General features: G+C 34.4%; 1 pseudogene; it reads right to left on the bottom strand.

Moving 5' to 3' along the window:
* Positions 1–20,286: 20,286 nt before the first annotated feature.
* LOC131819160 (ATP synthase subunit g, mitochondrial-like) lies at positions 20,287–20,748 on the bottom strand (annotated as a pseudogene).
* Between the last annotated feature and the right edge of the window lie 2,719 nt (positions 20,749–23,467).

Raw genomic sequence — 23,467 nt, 5'->3', positions numbered from 1 at the left:
GCCTCCACTGGTTACTCATTATTGCTGAGATCACTTATTTTCCTGTTAAAAGGCAGATGTATATCAGTTTAGGAGTTGGCATGGAGTTCGGGAGAGTACAAATCATCAAAATACCAGGTTTCTAGTTATGGTTCTAGTTCCTGGAAGCCCGATTGTTGCCAGAACTCCATCTAGTGCATGTACTATACTCCAAGCTCCTAGCATCATTCTTGGACCATAGAAACTGCTTGAAACATTTGAAAGGATGAGCAAGGAAAGAAAGAAGTTGGCCCTTAGGAAGTAAGTTCATATTTTTCAAATTCATTCTAGTTGAGAAGAAATAAAATGACAAAAGCAATATAGGGACACGTAAGTTAAGAGCAAATATAATATGTAATAAAAAAAAAAAGGTATCAACAGAATCTTAATATGACAGGATATAATTTCACAGGGAAGTAAGCACTTCATTTGCTGGGGGCACAGATGTAACATGTCCTGTGAACTATCATATCTCTTTAAATGCCAAGAAAAGACTCAGATCATCCAAGGTTGATCCCCTGATCTCTCTCCTACTACATACCCCAAAATGTCCCTCCTCATGTTTTATTTATCTTAGGAAATGGCTCTCCCATCATACGGTAATAGTAGCTAGAGACTGGAAAGTCATGATAGTCACCTCACTCTCTCTCAACTACCATGCCCAATCTGTCACAAAGTACTAATGATTATAATCTCCCAATATTCATTTCCTTATATTTCCATCCTATGACTATATGCATCACCATTTTAGAAACTCATCAGCATTTATAAAAATTCTTCTCTGGGGGCGCCTGGGTGGCTCAGTGGGTTAAGCCGCTGCCTTCGGCTCAGGTCATGATCTCTAGGTCCTGGGATCGAGCCCCACGTCGGGCTCTCTGCTCAGCAGGGAGCCTGCTTCCTCCTCTCTCTGCCTGCCTCTCTGCCTACTTGTGATCTCTCTCTGTAAAATAAATAAATAAAATCTTTAAAAAAAAATTCTTCTCTGTATCCACTTTGTTCCTCTTCTAATACTTCAGCCTCACAGTAGCTGAAGTAATGATCCACAAAGGCAAATCTAAGGATGCCAGCTTCCTCCCTTAAAACTTTCAGGGCCATCCTATGCCTCTTCATATTGAAGAAAAATAAATCTCTTTATAGGGAACCATAAAGAACCACCATTCTACTTTCTAATTCTGTAAGTCTGATGATATTAGATATCTTACACTATGGAATCATAGTGTGGAATCATACACTCTTTGTCTTTCTAAGATTGATTAGTGGTGGCCTGCAAAAAGTGGATCTCTTCACTAAGCTCACTTCATAGAGATTAAGGTGATCAGACTTTTCAGGGAAAGACAAACACCCATTGTCTTTGTGTAGCTTCCACACACATTCCAAAGGAATGTCCCTTTAAAATTAAAAAAATATTGTGATAATGTGGAAGCATCTTTAACACAAAAACCAGTAATGCTTCTTTTCAAAAGCTGGCTATAAACAAAGGGGAAAAAGAAGCTGAATCATTTAGGAATTTAGGGTCACTTTAAAGCTTATTTTCTTTGGATTCAAGGAGAGTAGAAGTCACTCTTGGATTTCATCCGTATGTTCCTAAAGTTAGTTTTGTAACATATTTTAATATTCTGATACACTGTTTTTGTAAACATTATTGATAGACCTAAACTAAGATATATATGGCTATATTTGTTTAAAAATCAATAGAAAGAGAAGAAAGTGGGCAGGAAGTAATTTAATAGGCCATCATGATGGAATGAGAGTTAAATCACGATTAAAATACTCAATACTCACACCACACCCCACACTCTTGATGGGTAAACTAAACACAAAATAAATACGTGTATGATTTTTTTTTTTTTAGATTTTATTTATTTATTTGACAGACAGATCACAAGTAGGCAGAGAGGCAGGCAGAGAGAGAGTAGGGGAAGCAGGCTCCCTGCTGAGCAGAGATCCTGAGGTGGGGCTCCATTCCAGGATCCTGAGATCATGACCCGAGCTGAAAGCAGAGGCTTTAACCCCCTTAGCCACCCAGGCACCCCTGTGTATGATTTTTTAAACTTCAAATAATACAGAAACACATGCAAGTCACTTGTGAAGAGGTAATATATCTAATCTTTGCTGATGCTTGATAATTGCGAATGGTATAAATGGAAATACACTGGTTTGTACACATAGATGATGAATAAAGAGGAGATCTGTTTTCTTCTTTATAAAAATAAAGAAACTTCTTTTTAAATAGTTATATGCAAATTTCAGACTCAGTGTGTTAAAATAATTATTGAAATGAAATATGTAGATAACTTCACTTAGATAACATGGGTTCTATTTTTATTCAGTTGTCTTATAATTGCAACTAGTGATTTGCCCTAGCTTTGAAGACATAACTTAAAAATATTTAGGACTTTATGGTTTGTCTCCCTCCCAATCCCATCTCTTAATCTCACAAAACAAGCTGAGGGTTGCTGGGGGGAGGGGGTTTGGGAGAAGGGGGTGGGATTATGGACATTGGGGAGGGTATGTGCTTTGGTGAGTGCTGTGAAGTGTGTAAACCTGGTGATTCACAGACCTGTACCCCTGGGGATAAAAATATATGCTTATAAAAAATAAAAAAATAAAAATAAAGGACCCCCCCAAAAAAAATATTTAGGACTTTAGAAAATTTTCTTAGATAAAAACCAATTCAACTTAGAGGATGTGAACTGTTTTTCTAATCACTATTACTTAATTGATTTATTACTTGTATTATATTTCAAATTCCTAAGGATTAAGTGCAGCATTGTACATATTTTATTTAAATCAAACAACGGTAAACATTTAGTAGAAGGTTATCCAAACCTGGTAATTGCAATAAGAACCACAAAAAGTCCAAGAACAGTTGAAAAGGTATGCACATTAAGAAAAAAATAAGCCATAATGAGAGTTCTAAGTCCTTCAGGAGAATTTCAAAAGTTAATAGAAAGGAGAAAGAAAATGGTTTTCATATTAGAATACTTGAGACAACTTTGGGGAAATCTCCATTCCTAAGGCAGTTTTCATAGAGCATCAGATGGTGCCCTTGACAAAGACTGACGTCTAAAATGAGAAAGTTATAGAGCAAGTAGAGTGATTCAAGTCCAATAAATCACCAGGACCATATGGTATATATCCAAGATTTCTGAAGGAAATAAGTGTGAACGAGCATAGATACAGGGGGAAAAAAAACAGTGTGAAATACAGTCTTAACGGTAGCATCTGTTTTTAAAGATTGGGAGATTACTAATTTGGTACCTAGAAAATAAAGGGAAATTTCTTGAAGTGTCAGATCAAGAATTTAGTATATTCTGCCTGTATTAACTAGTGATGTTGAGTAATCTTGAATATTTCTGTACTGTTCTTTGTTTATCTTTCCCTGATTCCTTTGATAATAAAGCTTTTCTGTCCTTCTCTTTATGATCTTGGCTGTTCTTCCAACCATACGTTGCTTAATAAGCCAGTGGTTAACAAACTTGGATCTTGAAATTCACACTCAACTGCTGAAGGCAAAAACTGATGTCATACCTGTCCCTCTTCAGTTTTGTTCCCCCCACCCGCCATGGTTGTTTGCTTTTTGTTGTTTTGTTTTGTTCTTTTAAATGACAATAAATTGGAATATACCAGCTTTCAAACAGAAGTGGCATTTTTCTATTTTGTTTTCAGCCATTAGCTCATCCTGTTACATAGCTATGAAATCCAGTTAGGGATCCTGGAATCCTGGGATGGAGCCCCTGCTCCCTGCTCAGGCGGATGTCAGTTTCTCCCTCTCCCACTGCCCCTCCCCACTCCTTCTCTCTCTCCCGCTCTCTCTCTCTCTTTCAAATAAGTAAATAAAACCTTAAAAACAAACAAAACAAAACAGAAATCCAGTTAGGCTTACTCAAAGTATCTATCAATTTGCAATTTGGGAAAGTGAAAATTCAAGTGAATTTGTTTATTTTTTATTGACCTATCAGATACATACAGAAAAGTACACTAATCATAAGTGCACATTCTCAGTGAATGTTTACATGTACATGCGCTAATGTAACCCCTGACTAAGTCTTCATATAGTACAACACAACCCTTTTGAAGTTTTCCTTTACTCTCTACCAATCAGTATTACCCTCGAATTAATCACTATTCTGACCTATAATTAAATCCATTAGAATTGTCAGCTATTAAACTTCAAATATATAAAATCATACTGATTATTTTCTGGCTTCTTTTCTCCAAATAATGTCTCTGAGATTCATCAATACTTTAGTATCTATCAGTTGATCAATTTTATTTTATTTCTAAGCATAGCTTCATTTTATAATACCATATTTTATTTATCCACTGTTTTATTGATGGAAATTCAATCTATTCCATTTTGTCTCGTAAGTGTAAAGCTGTAATAATTATTCTTATATTCATGTCTTTGCTGAATATAAGCACTGTTTTCACTTGTTAATAAACCTAAGAGTGAAATTGTTAGTCATAGAGTAAGCATTCAATTAAGTTCCGTAAATAATGCCAAGCTGTGTTCCAAAATATTGATACATTTAACACTCATATAGCGATACATATGAGTCCAGTTGCTTCACAAATTCACCAATACTTGGTAGCATGGGTCTTCTCATTTTTTAAGCTGTTGGGTGGAAGAGCCTCACTGTGATATTCATTTGCATTTCACTGGGAGTAATGACGCGCACACATTTTATATTGTTTATTGGCTATTTGAATACCCTCTTTTATGATGTATTAAGTTTTTGCTCATTAGAAAATCAGGTCTTTTATCTTTCTCTGATTTTTAAGAAATCTTAATATATTCCATATTTGAGTCCTTCGTCACATCTATCATCTGTCTTTCCATTTATTTATCTGTACATAGTGTTGTTCCAAATGTTTGAGGCTCAATGAAGTTTATTTTATGCTTGTGCTTTTTGAATCATGTTTAAAAAATCTTTGTCTCCATCAAAGATCATACAGATATTTTCCCATAGTTTAATTCCAAAGCTTTATTGTTTTGCATCTCACATTTCGATTTCTGATCCTTTTTTAAATAATTTTGAGGTAAGTGTCGCTCTCACCAGCAAGAACGACCAGGAGACACAGAGTGACAAGCTTGCGAATCTTTTTGTTCTCTCCTTACCCGGATGTTTACCCCTATTTATATCCCCTCTCCTCCAATCAGCAGGCTATACACGTGAAAGGAAGCATGATCAACGCTTAGCATGATAGAAAGCAGCAGTGTCCATGGCTTCCTGTTCTGGGCATAGCCAATCATCTTTCAGGTGGTGCGCAGGTCCTCTGCCGGCGGCAGGCGCAAGCGCCATGTTGCGTATTATGTACGTAGCTGCCCCTGACAGTAAGTATGTGAAAAAGCTTAATGTTCATGTTTTTCCAAAGAAAAGTCACATTTCTCCTGCCCATTTATTGAAAATACCATTTTCCGTCCCTGAATGTCTCTGGAATCTTTGTGGGAAATCAAACTGAACCAAATTTTTAAATATTCCATTATTCTCTTGCTTATCCAGTGCCTATTAAGTATTCCACTGGGGTTTGCAAAGATTACTCAGGAAAACAACACACACACATAGATACCCAAACACACACACACACACACACACACACACACACACAGAATGAGAAAGATTGAGAAAAAGGTAAACATTGCATTCATAGGAATGCATTTGACAGTTTATATCAACCATACGAAAGAAAAGTAAAAACACATCCATATACTGCCAGATTGATCTTTCCAAAGTATATATCAGATAATAATATTGCCCTGATCGCACATCTTCTATGGTTTTCCATTTCAGTTGGGCTCATACTCAAACGTCCCCATTTAGCTTGTACATATTGTATGGTCTATGACAAACCCTCCAATCCCATCTCAAGCCACCTTCTTCTCTCTGTTCTGCTATCACTCTCAATGAGAGAGCCAGACTAACATTTTTTTCTAAAAGAAGATCTGCTTTTTTTTCTTTTTTCATCTTATAGTCTTTGAAATTTGTATTTCACCTGGAATGCTGATAACTGGGTTTGTGCTTTGTTGAATCAGTTCCATCATTCTAGTCTCAAAACATACTTCCAATTCATAGATAACATGGTTCATCAAATCTAAAATTTCAGCCCTCATAGCTACCAGCCCAGCCCATCACAACTTACCTACCTCAGTATCTCTCTATTGCATCCTTTCATTTTATTTTGTTAAAAAATCTGTCAGCCTCTGACATGATCTTATTCACGTATTTATTTTACACTCACATATTTTTATTATTGTCAGTGCACTCACCTATTCTTATTTTAATATACCATTACTATTACTATTATTACCACTTAGTATACTATAGCATAGTTTAGATTTCTTGCAGATCATGTTTACTGACAATGTACATTTTCATTCAAGCCCAAGAAAATATAATTGTGAACTATAAAATACTGAATGCTATCAAACTAATTTTTTCTTTTTTTTTTTTTTTTTTTTTTTTTTTTTTTTTTTTTTTTTAAGATTTTATTTATTTATTTGACAGAGAGAGATTACAAGTAGGCAGAGAGGCAGGCAGAGAGAGAGAGGAGGAAGCAGGCTCCCTGCTGAGCAGAGAGCCCGATGCGGGACTCGATCCCAGGACCCTGAGATCATGACCTGAGCCGAAGGCAGCGGCTTAACCCACTGAGCCACCCAGGTGCCCCCTAATTTTTTCAATAAAAATGTAGTTTTCTTTATTTTAAAAATACACTGTGAAATGAAAAGTAAATCAACTAGAGTGACTTTTTAATCATTTTAGCCTCGTCTGATTATGTAAAAGCCTTTGGAGTCTTTCTATCTGGACACTAGATACTTTGGTAAAGCAAACTATCAATACAAAATGCTTCAATCCTATGCAAATGGCAAAGAACTATATAATAGCTTAAGATCCTTGCTTATTTACTTTTAAAGAATGCACTTGCACCCATGTGTGCTTGCGTGTGTGTATGTGTATGTGTTGCCCTTTAGAGTCTAAGCTCCCTGGGAGCACCTAAGCTTTTTATTCTGAAGGCCAGATAGTGCTTGACATATAAAGCTTGATAAATAAATACCTGTTAAAGTTATAAATTATTTAGAATCTTAATTTTGAGTCCTAATCAAAGTGAACAAGCTAAATATTATCTAACATGTTTCTTCTTATACAAAATCTATGCAATTCTTTTTCTCCCCTCCATGTCCACCCTGTGATTTTTCTACCATGAAATAATCACATGCGAACTTTTCAATAATTTTTAGAGTTCTCAATGATGCTCATTTTAATTCTCATCATTAAACATATTCAAATATTTCATTTCTTTCTTAAAGATAAGTGGTAAAATCCTTAAAGTCCACTTTACAAAGAGAAGTAATACACTGTGGCAGGAAACAGCTTATTCTTATTAACAGGATGAATAAGATGAAAGTTGCCTTAGTTTCCTTATCCATGAAGACAGAAGAACATTAGACCTTTACTCTCCAGTCAATTCCTGTTTCAACATTCTTCGATTTTATGCATTTAAAATAAATAACAAGGTACTTACTGATATTTTTCATGACTAAGTTGAACTCTTATTCTGGATTAACAAGAACATTTCTAGTGGCTTCAAATCTTCTTACCATAAAAAAGGCTGGAATTCCTAAAAAAAAAAAAAAAAAAAAAAAGGCTGCTACTCCTGCCTGAGATACAAATATCCAGTAGTAAATGAATGTAAATGTTCCTTTTACTATAGTTTCAGTAATATTTTTCCAGAATCAGTGATAAAGAGATACACTTCCTATAGTAGTTACAACTTCCTGGCGGTGACTAGAATGGGTTAATTAGACCCTTAGCAGTTTCTACTCAGACAGGAAAACTGAGGAGCATGACTGGCAAAGACTGAAGGTGTTATAGCCATTCAGGCAGTGAGAAGATCTTACAGCACTATGCAGAAGAAAACAGAAAAAGGTAAGCTGCATCTTTCCTTAAGACTGGAAACTGAGAGTAGAGAAATGAAGCATAAGTGACTTCTAAAATGTTTGAAAAAAAAAATTCTACTCATAGAAAGAAGATTTCAAATTCACTGAAGAAAATGTCAACATCCCAAACGTGATGGACAGTAGCAGCACAGGATATCAGCAAGGTGCTCTTCTCCCCATGGGGTGAGAAAAAAGTCAGCTAGGGCAAAATACCATTTTTAAAAGAGAAGGTTTTATTTTTTTCCCACTTATCTATCTATCTATCTATCATCTATCTATCTATCTATCATCTATCATCTATATATTTATTTACAATAAAGAGTTAAGCTTTCTCAGTAACAGCATTTTTAAAATTGGAAAACTATCTTTTTAATAGGATACTTTGAGTTTATCTTAACAGATAATAGGCATGCTATCAAGAAATTCTAAGGCTTTTGTATGACTTTTTAAGCCAAGAGCTTAAAAACAAAAAATAGTGTGTGTTTTTCTACCAAATAGTTACACCTTGATGTTATAATACAGAGTTTTTATTAGTAAGGTTAGAAAACTCCTCAGTAACAGAAGCAGAATATTATTAATTCATTCTGATTCTTTTCTATATATTAAAGTCTCCATTGATGTTGGTTTAAAAGGGCCATATATTGATGAGCAAGTTGTGAAGTGTGTGGTGTTGTATGGAAGTGTTGGATCACTGTATTGTGTACCCGAAACTAATATTACACTGTATGTTAACAAACTGGAATTTAAATAAAAATGTGAAAAAAAGGAAACAAAATTAAATAAAAATAAATGAATAAAAGAAGGATATAAAATAAATGAATAAAAAAAAGAAACAAAATTAAATAAAAATAAATGAATAAAAGTTCCAGGTTCCAATCAAACAGAAATTTCTAAATGGACCACTGAGACCTAAGCATCTTCTATTTAACCTTTAGCAAGCTGATCAATGCCTCATTATTTTGCTAAATTTTCCCTTTTGAGGATTCTGGGGCTTAAAAAAATAACTTAAATATTAAAAAGTAGAGTTTATTGTTTGCTCAAGATTGGATATTAAGACCAATATTGTACCTTTTGGAGCTTTCCTATGTCTCTAGTGACTAAGACATAGGGGATCCCTAGAAAATTTAAGTACTTATTAAAGAATTTGTTTAGGGGTGCCTGGGTGGCTTAATCAGTTAACCATCCAACTCTTGATTTTGGCTTAGGTCATTATTTCAGGGTTGTGAGATGGAGCCCCACACTCAGCTCCATGCTCGGTGTGGAGCCTGTGTAAAATTCTCTCTCCCATCCTTTCCCTCTGTGCATCCCTACCTCCCTCGCTAAAGAAAAAAATAAATAAATAAAAGAAATAAAAAGAAAAAGAACATTCTTTAAAAAATATGATTGAGGGAACTGACCTTGAAAAATAAGTAGTTCTAGGGAAAAAAATTAAAAAGAAAACTTAGGATAATAAAAAATATGTACTTTAACATTTCTTTGATTCTTTTCTTTAAGCCAAGGACATATATGTTATATGTTCTCTTTCTCTAACCATGTCACTTATTCTCTCCAAAGGTTTATCTAAGGAGACATTTCCCTTGTTACTAGGAAGAGGCAACATAATTTAGTAGAAAGAGCATTATCTTGGGTCTATGTCCTTGACAGTCTTAAACAAAATAGGTTATCCCTGATCCTCCATTTCTTCATCAATATACATGGAAACACAGTCCTATACTTAGGTGATACCAATTTCTTCTAAAGACTTGGTATGTTGAAAGCCAAATATAAATAATCAATAAACAGATTGTTTTGGTCTTTCTTTTTTATGTATTTTTAATACGATACAAACAAATGCTTTTGCAAAAGTGAGAAAATGTTTATTAAAATGATGAATAGGGGGGCGCCTGGTGGCTCAGTGGGTTAAGCCTCTGCCTTCAGTTCAGATCATGATCTCAGGGTCCTGGGATCAAGTCCCACATCAGGCTCTCTGCTCAGCAGGGAGCCTGCTTCCCCCTCTCTCTTCCTGCTTCTCTGCCTACTTGTGATTTCTCTATGTCAAAAAAAATAAATAAAATCTTTTAAAAAAATAAACAAAATGATGAATAGGGGCACCTGAGTGGCTCCGTGGGTTAAAGCCTCTTGCCTCAGCTCAGGTCATGATCCCAGGGTCCTGGGATTGAGCCCCCGCATCGGGCTCTCTGCTCAGCAGGGAGTCTTCTTCCCTTTCTCTCTCTCTTTGCCTGCCTCTCTGCCTACTTGTGATCTCTGTCTGTCAAATAAATAAATAAAACTCTTTAAAAAAAATAAAATGATGAATAAATTGCAAAACTGTAGGTAACTAGAAAAGAGAGAAAATTAAGCCCAAAGTAAGCAGAAGAAAATAAGCAATAAGAATTAAAGCAGAAATCAGTGAAATTGAAAACAAGAAAGAGAAAAATCAATAAAACCACATGATGGCTCTTTGAAAATGTCAATAAAATCAATATGTCTCTTGTCAGGCTAACTATGAAAAAAAAAAAGAAACAACACTGTGAAAATCTTTGCAGAAAACATAAGGCTAAATGTTTATAATCTTGGATTTGACAAAGGATTCTTAAATATGATGTCAAAAGCACAAACTTACAGAAGTAGATATATATATATATATATAAATTGTACTTCATTAAAGTTTAAAAAATAGCATGTGTTTGAAAGTACATATTAAGAGAGTAGATGATGTCCTAATCTCATTAAGAAAGTAGAAGACAAGTCAAAAATAGAAGAAAATATTTGTAAATCATATACCTAAAAAGGGGCTTGAATTAAAAAAACAAAACAAAACAAAACAAAAAACTCTTAGAACTAGGGGCACCTGGATGGTTCAATTAATTAAGCATTGGACTCCTGATTTTGGCTCAGGTCATGATCTCAAAATCATAAGACTGAGTCCTGTGTGGGCCTCTACACTCAGTAGGAAGTCTGCTTGAGAGTCTCTCTCTCTCCTCTCTCCCTCTACAGCTCCCCCTGTCCTCTCTCTCTCTAAAATAAATAAGTCTTTAAAATACTCTAAGAAGTCAACAGCAAAGAGATAGCTTAATGTAAAAATGGATAAAAGATCCGAATAAACATTTTTCCAAGAAAGATATATCAATGGTCAATACATGCTCAAGAATCATTAATCATCAGAAAAATGCAAATCATAACCTCATGAGAAACCACTTTATTCCCATTAAGATGACTATAATAAAAATGTCAGATACTAATAAAGTTTGGTGAGGATGTGGAAATTTGGAAACTTTATACCCTGCTGGCAGGAATATAAAGTGGTACAGACATTTTGGAAAGCAACTGACAGTTTATAAAACAGTTAAATGTAGAGTTACAATATGACCCAGTCATTCCATTCCTAGGGTTATACCCAAAGGAAATGAAAATATGTATCAACACAAAACTTGTACATAAATGTTTATAGTAGTGTTACTCACATTTCCAACAGGTGGAAACAATTCAAATATCCATGAATCAATAAATGAATAAATACAACATGATATCTCCATAAAATGGAATGTTACTCAGTTATAAAAATGAATAAAATATAATGCATGCTGAAGATGGAGAAACCTTGATAATAGTATGCTAAGTGAAAGAAATCAGTCACAAAAGACCACATTATATGGTTCCTTTCATATCAAATCCATAGAACAGAGGACTCTACAGACACTGGAAGTAGATTAGTAGTTGTTTAGAAATAAGAGGGGCAAGAGTAGGAGAAGAATGTGATAGCTAAAGGTCACAGGGTTTCTATTTAAAGTGCTGAATATGGTCTAAAATTGACTGGTAAAGTTGGCACATGTCTGTGAGTAGACTACAAAACACTAAACTGTACACTTTAAATGACTTAATTGTATGGTGTGTAAATTATAAAGCTGTTTTTAAAAGTAACAAAACACACAAGAAAGAAAAAGAGAAAGAAAAAGAAAAGAGAAACCCTCCAAAATACATATAAAATAGAAGTTAAAGATCATTGGCATATTGCAGGCAGAGAGACTCTGCAATTAAAAGTCATTCAAAGATACAGATTCCTTCCATTTGTTGTTCTTTTCTTTACTAGGTGTTTTTCTCATCTGCATGGTTACATGTGCTCATTTCCATGGATCAGTCCAACCTGTAAAAAGAGGGGAAAAGTTTTAAAGTAAAGAGCTTGAGTTTTAAGATGATCTGGAAATTGCCAGATTAGGTTTCCTTCTAAGCCATTGGACCTAACTTCAATATCAAAAGCTAGCTGTAAGGAAGACTGGAAAATCTGAGTAATCATACACCCAACTAAAAGACAGAGATGTGCCTTCAAAAATTTGGAGAGAGGGAGAGAGAGAAATTGTTTGTCTCTATTACATAACTACTCTGTTTCAAATCTTCAATTTTTAAAATTATAATTATAATAAAATACAAACCCCTAACAGTGACCTAGAAGGCTTCATATTTCCTCATCTCTCTCCCCTACCTCTTTGTCATCATTGCTACTTAGACCAATCCAAACTAACTTTCTTTCTATTCCCTCTGTCCCTGCACCAAGCTTTTTTTTTTTTTTTTTTTAAGATTTTATTTATTTATTTGACAGAGAGAAATTACAAGTACACTGAGAGGCAGGCAGAGAGAGAGAGAAGGAAGCAGGCTCCTTGCTGAGCAGAGAGCCCGATGCGGGACTCGATCCCAGGACCCTGAGATCATGACCTGAGCCGAAGGCAGCGGCTTAACCCACTGAGCCACCCAGGTGCCCCACCAAGCTTATTTTTAACTTAGGACCTTTACATGTTGTCATTTGCTATTTCTTGTGCTGGTAACAACAATTTCATGTACTCTTGTGGGTCTTTCTTCTCACCCAGTTTTTAGCTCTTTAGAAACATTTTCGCTGACCACCCAAACTAAATTGTACTAATTGCTATTGTTCTCATTGTTCTGTTTTTTCCCTCCAGTAGTAATAACCACTAACTGTATAATTAGTGTTTTCAAAATAGTCGTATTTGCTTATTTTATTTATTTAATATTAATATTTTACTTACAAAGAGTAATCTCAGTAAGAATAGAGATCTTAGATTTTTCAATAGTCCTGGCATGACACAAATAGTACCGAATTATTTGCTGAATGAGTGAATAAAAATGATAATGAATGTGATGGTAAAGGTAGTACGAGGAATTGCAAAAGCACAAAGAAGGAATACTTGATCTACAGTTGGGAGTGGGGAAGAAAGTTTTCTAGGAAGAAATGTCTGGAGACCTAACCTATGATTTTCAATATAGCTAGCTGAAGGAAAGATAAAAGAAACAACTGAAAAATCTAAATGATGAAAAAAAAAATCATTCAAGGAACTTAAGGAAGTGTACTGGGACTATACAATATACTGCAAGAAAGGGAATGTTAAAAGTCAAGTCTGGGAAGGTAAATCAGGAATAGATCATAACAAAATTATTTATAGAGTGCTTGTCACAATGTAGAATAAATCCACCCTCATCACATGTCATAGTCTTTAATTTTACTCAGACTGTCAAAGGACTTGACATAGTTTTTTTTTTTTTTTAAGAAGTTTTCTATGACAAATGTAAAAAAATAGCATATCACAATTTTAAACTTTCAGATAATATTACCTCACAATGTTTTGGTATTTTGTTTTATTTTATCAACCAGTGGTCTCCTCCAGGTGTTTACAGAGTAGAATTCTAGAACATTCCATACTGAACTTTATGAAAAAACAGTTTTAGCACTTTATGTCCAAGTAAAGCCATATAAGACCTAAGTGTAAAATGCTCATTGCAACAGGTGAGAAAAAATGTCTCTGAAAATAATACACATGGAGGAAATAATCCCTGTAATCCCAAAATTTCCAGATATTTAATTTACTTTTTTCAACACTAGCTTAATCTTTTGATACCTATGTTCCTTTAACAATGCATAAAGCTGCTCAAATTCAAGGCTGAATTGTGTCCCTGTAGAGCTTCCTATGGAGAATTACTCCCAATAACCCAGAAGTGGTGGAGGGTTGGACTAATTTTTTTTTTTTTTTCCAGGTATGCGAGCCTTTGGCTTGAATCTTGGCAGATGGAGCTCACCTTTTATCCTGCTGATGGCAGAGCACCAAGGACTGGCTTTGCATTGGTCTTCTGAATGAGATGAAAGAGCTTCATCTCTATTATGCATCTACATTTTAACTCACTTTTTAAATGCTGGGGGACACTACATTAAAGAGCATATTTCCGGACACATCAGGACAGGCCTGAAGGTCCAAAATAAAACTGTGCACCAACCTCTGTTCAAACTTAAATTATTTACCTTCTTTATTTCTTTATTTATAATGGGAATGAAGCTTAAACTTTTGATTTCATATACAAGTTCCCATCCTTTTGAAAATTTTTCAAAAAAAATTTTTTTCAGGAATAGCACTCCTCAGAGAGTTTCTTAGTTATTTCTGAGACAACCACATGGTGACATCCACAGAATGTGAGGAACAGGTTTCTCTGTTGGTATCGGTATAGCCTCCTTGTCACCTGCCATCTTGACTTGCAGGAAATCTTTGTTCTCCTTGGCAGGGACAGTCCTGCCCCCAAGAATCCCTCACAGCAGCATTTGGAGCAGGTATAAAGAAACTTCCGCTGTCTTCAAACCAGGTGTGAGACAAGCCATATCCTTTAATCTCCCACAATACAGCAGTGATACCACAGTAATTAATAATGAGTTTTACTGAAAATTCAGGAATAATGAAAGAGAACTATAACATGGGGAGTCATTCATAGTCCGTGGACATCATCCACTCAGGCTTGATACTTTTGTATGTCCCAGACTCATGGAACCCTCGTAGATATGCTTTAGTCTCCCCTACTTTCCAAGGCAGGCCAAACTATCTCCAAATTCAAAGTTAAGAAAATATACTTCTTATGTTGTCTTTAAACCTTAGTTTTCTTGGCTCATTATTGGTAGCTTTCCAGAGGAATTAAGAAGAGGAGAGTAAATTCCCTTCCAGAAAATCTGTTCTTCCACACGTAGGAATATTCTGTAGACTCATGGCTCCAGCTGAACATAGTCTAACATTAATTTTTTCTCAAAGTCTCAGTGAACCGGGTTTAAATAAAAAGCTACACGCTGGACATTAGCAGGTCCATTCAGGGACAGCTGCCTCAAAACTCAGTGTAATTTTTTCACCATTTCCGCTAATTAAAAACTCTAAAATTCTTTGGACCCAGAACCACTTGATTATGGTAAATTATTATATTTTATACCTAATAATAATTAACAACATGACCAGTAAACCTCTTCAACAAATCAGGTATATTGAATACGCAATGATTCAATTAATTTTCAAACTTTAATGATTTGTGTGCCTTCACTAAAATTTTAAAAACAATTTCCACTTGAGATTTACCTTTCAGTCAAGCCCATTTCATATTTTATATTTCACATTCCTGTGATGAGGCTTTTGAATATATAATGACAAATACTCTGTTCTGAACAGTTTGCAAATAGGAGGATCCCTTCACTTCACACATCTATGAATAGATAAGAACAATGCTGTATCAATGTCCATGAGGCCTTCTTTTTGTCCTCAGTCCCCTTGAAAAGAGTCGGGTAAAGTGATAATTTATAAAACATTTTAAATATATAGAACAATGTTTTCACATTAAAACTTCAGATCACATCACCTTACACAAAAGGAGTAATTTCGTTCACCCTTGCCTTTTAAACCTTGCAAATGAAGTTTAGAGAAACAAGTTCAGTATTCTCACTTAAGATGAACGGGTCAGGGACCCAGTATTTCACTTGAAAAACAGAGAAACAAGTTTTATTTCATAATAAAACATATATCTACATAAAGAGAGAGATTTAGATAATTATATAAAATAGGAAGATGCTATTCCCGTTTTTGGAAATAAATTTACATCCGCACATACAAAGAGTGTGTGTGTTTTTTTTTTAATTTTTAAACCCCAATATTAAGCAGTAACAATTAAATGACCCATCTAAAAAATGCTCAACAATAAGTAAGTAAAAGTTCATGGTTTTATGAATATTCTCAGGGTTTTCACATGTGAACTAGAGAATTGGCTTTTATAGGTTCATGTAGGTCAAATACACATGGGTCTAATATTTTCTCATCCTTTAAAAGTGGAGCCATCTGGTATAGAGAATGTCATTGTGACTTGTGGATTCTGGGGTACATTGCTTAAATAGACTGACCATAAATTATCATTGCAAACCAAGATATTTTTGAGAGTTACAGAACTGCTGTTTGTAATTACCAAGGCAAACCAAAAATACCGACGTACATCCTCTACCACTAACCTAGACTCTCCCTTGGAAACAAGTCAGCTATTACATATTTTTTTTACAATGTCTTGTATCAGTTATCACTTTAGCATAATGTTCTCTGAACGTCTCACATATTCACAAGTCATTACACTTCCACCTAGCCCTAATATTAAAAAAAAAAAATCCTACATGAAACATGTGCATTCTTTACAAAGTTAAGTCATTCTTCATTCATTCAACATATAATTATTGCCAGCTCTTAACACTTTGAAGCAACTACCTTTTTCTGGTAAAGAAGAAAGTGTAGGAGCCCTTAAGCTTCTTTCTTTTATTTTCCTTTCATGTTTTTATTTAAATTCCAATTATTTAACATATAATGTAATATTAGTTTCAGGAGTAGAATTTAGTGATTCATCACTTATATAGAACACCCTCCCTTAAGCTTCTTAACTCAAAATATCTGAAGGTCAACATGCTATTGTACTCCATTATTACAATAGTATCTGAATACATTCATGCGACAATTTACAAGTAAGATTCTTCATTGTGAAACAAAAGTATTAGAGAAACTTTAATAAAACGTATATAATAGCCAAATATATACTGAGTGTTTGAATAAAATACTACGGTAAGTGTCATGTACAATTAAAAAATAAAGCCAAACTTCCAAAAAGATCTTTCTTATTAGAAGAAAACAGAAATCTGTATTATATACAAAAATGGCAGTAAAATGGGATGCGTTAACTGGGTGAAAGTAGTCCTAAGAGATTTAAAGAAATTATTTCTCCTGAATGTTACAAAAAGTCACCTATAATGAAATCTACCTTTTGCCTGTGTATATTCTCCTTTCTAGTAATAACACTCTGATTCTTTTTTAAGAAATCATCATTAATCCACTTTCAGGCCATGCAGTCTTAATAGGATTTACTCCCTCCTTCTCTTGTCCCATTTTCTGGCTCCAGGAATAAACCCATGGCCAAGGCCAGGCCAATCAACTGTGCACATTTCCTTGGGTACATTCATTGATGAGCGCATGGCCCAAGTGTAACCAATGACAGTCCATTCTGGCTCCCCCAAATACAAGCACCCTCTCACTGACGAGACCATCAGCCTGCAATTCCAAAAATCCATCACAGAGCTCCTCTGAAAGTGATAGAGCTCCTCTGAAAGTGAAGCCAGTTTAGAAAGGAAGAAGGAGGAGGAGTAGAAGAATAAAAAGAAGAGGAAGAAGACCAAAGGGGTTTGGTCTGCTAATATTGTTTCTGTAACTGTAGGCAGATGTGGCTCAAGAAACACTACTGTATTTTATCGTTGCATGAAATAATAAATTGTTCCTTTGTATTGTTTGATTTCATCCTCTCTGTTTTTTATTTCTGATTTTTTTTAATTGTCCAAAGCCAACCATTTTTGGTTCCAGACCAAGCTAATGCTTCATCAGAAAGGAAGTAAAATTAACTTTCAACATGCAGAGAAAATTAATAATATTCCATCCAGAGGGGAAAAGCAAACCAGGGAAGTGATCCAGGAAAGCATGCTCCAGATGGGGGTTTACCTGGAATACAGCAGAGGGAAAAGGAGGTTAGCATAGTGGAAAATATGCTGCCGTGTCATGACAAGATTGTGCACCTACTTCACTGTCAGAACCAGAAGCTGGAATCTTATTTTGCAGGCAAAAAATGTGTCATAGGATACTTTAGATAGAGTAGGAGAATGACATGATCAACTCTGAAACTTTGGAAGATTCTGCTGACAACATTACATAGAATGGTATTAGAAGAGGAAACCCTAGAGAAAGAGTTGCAGACTTGTGGGGCTGACACAGAGGAATAAAGCACTTCAGTGAGGGTTTCTACCCAGAGGAGATTAAATAAAATGGGATGATAAAGCCTGCTTAACTCTCGACTTCCCCACTGACAAGGTCCTGCCATTGCTTTTTACTTAATGTGACATATTAAAGCATATTAAAGATGATGGCAGGTTTGATGTCAGTGGAAACTGATATGTAAAAGCATGAAGAGAGTATTAGAGTGTCTGTACTCAGTTACTAGTAAACAGAAACAAAAGGTTTCAGAGACTTCTCACATTAAATAGAATTAATAATCCGGAGACCTGGGTGGCTCAGTCAACACTTGATTTCAGCTCAGGTTTTGATTAAAAAAAAAAAAAAAAAAAAAAAAAAAAAAAGGAAGGAATAATGTACTAAAATTCAGTTGTCCACAGGGGAAGAAAAAGATGTGTGTGTGACTTAAATTTTATGGATAATGGTACTATTGTAAACTGTTTCAAAACTCATGTATTATACAATGAGATGTCATTTGAAATGACAATTACCTTTCAGAAATCTCTGTTGAATCTTTGGATTTAAAAAATAAAACAAACAAAAAACCAGAATGTGAAATGTCCACTAAATTTATTTTGTTTTATTGAAATCATAACTATCTCTATGTGATGGTAAGCACATTTAGAGAGTTATAATTGTATAAATTCTAACTCCAGGTCAAAATTAAGCTTTAAACTTGGACACTGGTAAAGAAATTAAACATATGTGCAGGTGCATATGAGAACCATAATAGAGGTAGCATAGTCAATATTTCAAATGATTTGCTTACATCTGAAAAATGATCATGATAATGAATTTCAGGAAGGAGATGTATATTCAACTGGGTATAATGACCTTATGTTTATGGTGCCTGGAATGACAAAATCTCAGCTCCTTAAAGCATGAAAGGCTAGACTAGCTAGTATTCCATGCAATCCAGAAATGTGAAGAAAAGGAAATACGATCACTAGGAAAGATTATTAAAACTGAAGAAACAGAAAGAAGGAATTGGGAAGAATCAAGAAGTTTCTGTAACATACATAGAATGCACCAAATTCATGTTTTGAGCTCATACAACTACTAAAATAAGTAAATACATAATAAAGAAATAAAGAAATAGGTATATAGACAGTAAATCTAATAAAGTTATAAAGGAGAGGAACTTGAATTCTAAAACATTTCTCAAATAGTACAAATGAGGTTAGGAAAGTTGGGATACTGGTCATGGTTCTCCAGAGAAAGAGAACTAATATATATGCAACTTACATATATAATTGACCCCTGAACAATATGAGCTTGAAATTTGCAGTTCCTCTTATCCATGGATTCTTTTTATAAATTTAGTACCATATTGTAACTGTGTTTTCTATTTTTTATAGTTCAGTCAGTAACATTTTATGTTCTTTAACCTACTTTATTATGAGAATACAATATATAATTGTATAATATATGTTGCATACAAAATATAATATAATACATATAGCATACAATATAGGTATTAATTGATTGTATCCATCAAGCTTCCAGTGAACAACAGACTATTAATTGTGTTTTGGTGAGTCAAAAGTTACACATAGATTTTCTACTATTTTCTACTATTTAGAGAGTTATAATTGTATAAATTATAATTCTAGGTCAAAATTAAACTTTAAGCTTGGTGTCCCTAACCCCCATGTTGTTCAAGGGTCAACTGTGTACAGATATACAGATGGACTAAACACTTCAATTAAGATAGAAAAATCACAATAAAATTGTGCATCATTAAGAGGAGATACACATTTAAAATAACATAAATCATATATATAATATATAAATACATGTATATATATATATATATATATATATAGAGAGAGAGAGAGAGAAGACAGAGATAATGACAGAGAGTTACGATAACAAACTGGCTCATGGGATTATGGAAGTTGACAAATCCCAGGATCTGCAGAGTGAGTGAGTAAACTGGAGACCCAGAAGAAAACCAAAGTTGGGGCTTCTGTCTAAAACCTGTACCTATAGAACACATGTATCATTCTGAGTCCAAAGGCAGGAAAAAAAAAAAAAAATCACAGACCTGTACCCTTGAAACAAATAACATATGTTAAGAAAAAAAAAAAAAAAAAACCACCTCATTTTACTTAGTGGAATAAAGTTTTTTGGGGGGAAGTTCAACTTTTTGTTCTATTCAGGGCTCCACATGATGGGATGAGGCCCCTGCACACTGCGCAGAACGATCTGCTTTGCCCATTTAAATTATTTTTTTTGACACATTATCTTCTTTTATTCAAGTACCAGTCTGATCACACATGGTCCAAGAACCCTCACATAATAAGCCACATATAAACAGATGTTAAAGATTGGTCTTCAAACATTATAGCCAATGATGCCACGCTTGCCTATGTTCTCGCGAACATAAAACCATATCCACAACTCGGTGGCCACCAAACCATTCAGCAGAGCTTCCTTAACTGTGAGCTGTTTGAAGCTACCTGTTTGAGCACTCTTGACTATTTTTTTCAAGCTTGAATAGCTGTAGGGATCTCAGCAGGGGTTGGAGGAACCAGCTCAACTTTGGCATAGTGCCAAAATGTAGCCAATCGAGGCTTTGAGTAAGTCACAGCAGTGTTCACCAGCGCCGGGGCCTTCTCCGCCAGGTTACGAACAAACTGGGCCATGGTTCCAAGCTGGAAGGTCCGTCGCCCGGGATGGCTACTGAATGTCACCTGCCCATTTAAATTTTAATCTCATCCAAAAACTTCCTCCCAGAAACAGCCAGAATAATGTTTGACCAAATATCTGAGCATCCCATGGTCCAGCGGACACATAAAATTAACAGTCAAAGTAAATAAAGGAAAAACAAAACTGATACAAAGAGAAAACACAGCAAAGTAGAACACTTAATTCCAATTATATAAAAATGATGTTAAATATAGATGGACTAAATCCTTCAATTAAATTTTAAAAGATAATTAAGAAGAGATAAACATTTAAAATAATATATATGTAAATTAAAAGTAAAAATATTGAAAAGGAGATTTCTATGAAAATACAAATCATAAGAAATCTGGACAATTATATTAATAGCAGACACAGTAGCCTTCAGTGTTTGCAATATTGCCAGAGATTAGAAAGGTGTTTCATAGTAATCACCATAGTAAAATCAAGTCAGCAAGAGCAAAAATAGATGTTATAAACCTAAATATAGATGAACATAATATCAAAACTTAAAATCATATATGAAATATAAACTAGCAACTGAAAGAACAGAGTCAGAAATACAAGGACAGGAGAGTTCACTATTTCATAGACGAAATAGAACTGAGTAAATACATAGAAAATTTCAAGAAGACTGACAACTAATTCAAATTAATTAGTAGAGACCAGAACAAACAACAATTGTAGAATATAATTCTTTGTGAAGGAAGAGTGGTCAGCGAGATATACTGTACACTGAGCCATAAAACAAGTCTTAATACATTTAAAATAATTGAAATAAAGCAGATTATGTTCTCTCATGTTGATAAAAGTGGTATTGGGCATTTATTTTAGATATTAAGATTCTCTAATACACACTTTTAACGAACCTAAATTCATCTTCAAATAATGCATACTATTTTGTGTATAGTACAGATACCTTCTAACAGTATTCACATTTCCTCCCTCCTGTTGATTATTTCAGTCACTCATCTTAATTATTCATATGCAATAATCACCTACTCCACTGTTAACATTGTTACTTTAAGCAAACTTGTTATCTCTAAGTTTTGTAGAGTTTAGTGACCTTTCTAAGGAAAGGTCTAAAAAACTGTTGTAAAAGCAACACACACACACCCTCTACAAGAGATTGAGTTTATCAGTGCTCAATATTCTTCCCAAACTCCCTGCAATGTTAAAGAGGCTACACCCTGCTAATTAGTAAGTTTCTGCTAGTAAGTCCAACATGAAGATATTTGATTTTTCAGTACAAACTTTTTGATAGTAAAAGCTTCTTGACCATGAATACTTCCTGATTATAGCACCTGCTCATGGATCTGAAACTAGAAGTTGTAGTAACAATTTTTCAATAGACAGGTAATTTTATGATTGCAGAAGAGGCGGTTACGTTCTGGTGGTCCAATTCTGTGGTATCCTTCTTAAAGTCAATCCTGATAACTGAATCTAAAGTGTATTTATTCAGAGTACTTTTTAAATTTTTTTTTATTTTTCTGGCCATTTATATTCATTTCTTTTTCTTGAACCAGTGCATTATTTCAAGAACAGCCTAAGTTGCTTTCAAAATGAAAGAAAAATTTAGTGGCTCAGCCATGAGAGATCTTTTCTCCTTCTCTCTCACTGAAGAGTCCAGAAGTAGGTAAGTAACACAAATTGCCCAGGAAAATCTGCTAAGTGGGGAGTCTGATTCTCCCTCTTCCTCTGCCCTTCCCCTTGCTTGTGCTCTCTCTCTCAAATAAATAAAATGTTAAAAAATACAAAATAAAAATAAAAACAGAAGAATTTATTGTAACTTACTGTGACAAGTATTGCTATTCTCCCATTCTTTGTTGTGGTTATAGAATTTCCTGAAACTTCTAACACTGGCACACATTACCCATTTGACCTGTTTTCTAACTTATTTTTCACCAGTTGAGGATTTATGACTAAGTTATTACAATAGGAATTGGATAGAATTGGAAGTTACAACTTCTGTGCGTCTTCAATGCAAGGAGGTGGTTTGATGTCTACTTTTGCTTTCCTAGTCATAAGGGCTGGAATGCTTTTACTATATAGATGAGGTTGGTACCTTAGGGGAGGACAGAGCTATAGAAGGAGGAAACAGGTTCTCTGGATGAGCACTTTTTTTGTGTTACATAAAGTATTATTTCTCAAACTTTAGCATGCCTCAGCATCAACCCAACTGGAAGGGCTTTTTTTTTATCTGTTCAGTATATTGAATGTAAACGGAGGTGACATTTGCTTCTGAAATGAATTTAAGTTGCTCTTGTTGATGGGTCAGTTTCAGAAGGATTACACTATAGAAATATTATTTTTGTGATGCTCCATTTCTGATGGATTAACCAGTATCACCACCAATTATCCAAAGTAAACAGAAGGAGGGACTTTCCATAGCAAACCTGAAAGAATAAGCTAAGTAAAAATGAAGAAAATTATAAGACACATGCATGCATAGATGCATATAAATATATTCATATATAACTCCACATATAGTGAAATGAATTCTATTGAGAGAAATGGTTGCTATTTATTTCAACAAAGATATCACATAAAAAATTGTGACTGGATTATTTTACTTTATTTCAGCTATCTTAATATTCATTATCTCACCAAAGTAATTGGCTATAATTATAACTATTATGATGTCAGGCTTTTGGCCATTTATTTTTCTAGTTATTAGTGAAAAAAAAAAAAACCTGGAAAGAGAAAAAATTAAACACAATTAATGATT

This window comes from Mustela lutreola, chromosome 1, assembly GCF_030435805.1.
Source record: "Mustela lutreola isolate mMusLut2 chromosome 1, mMusLut2.pri, whole genome shotgun sequence".
Taxonomy (NCBI): Eukaryota; Metazoa; Chordata; class Mammalia; order Carnivora; family Mustelidae; genus Mustela; species Mustela lutreola.
This window is presented reverse-complemented; position numbering and strand designations above follow the sequence as displayed.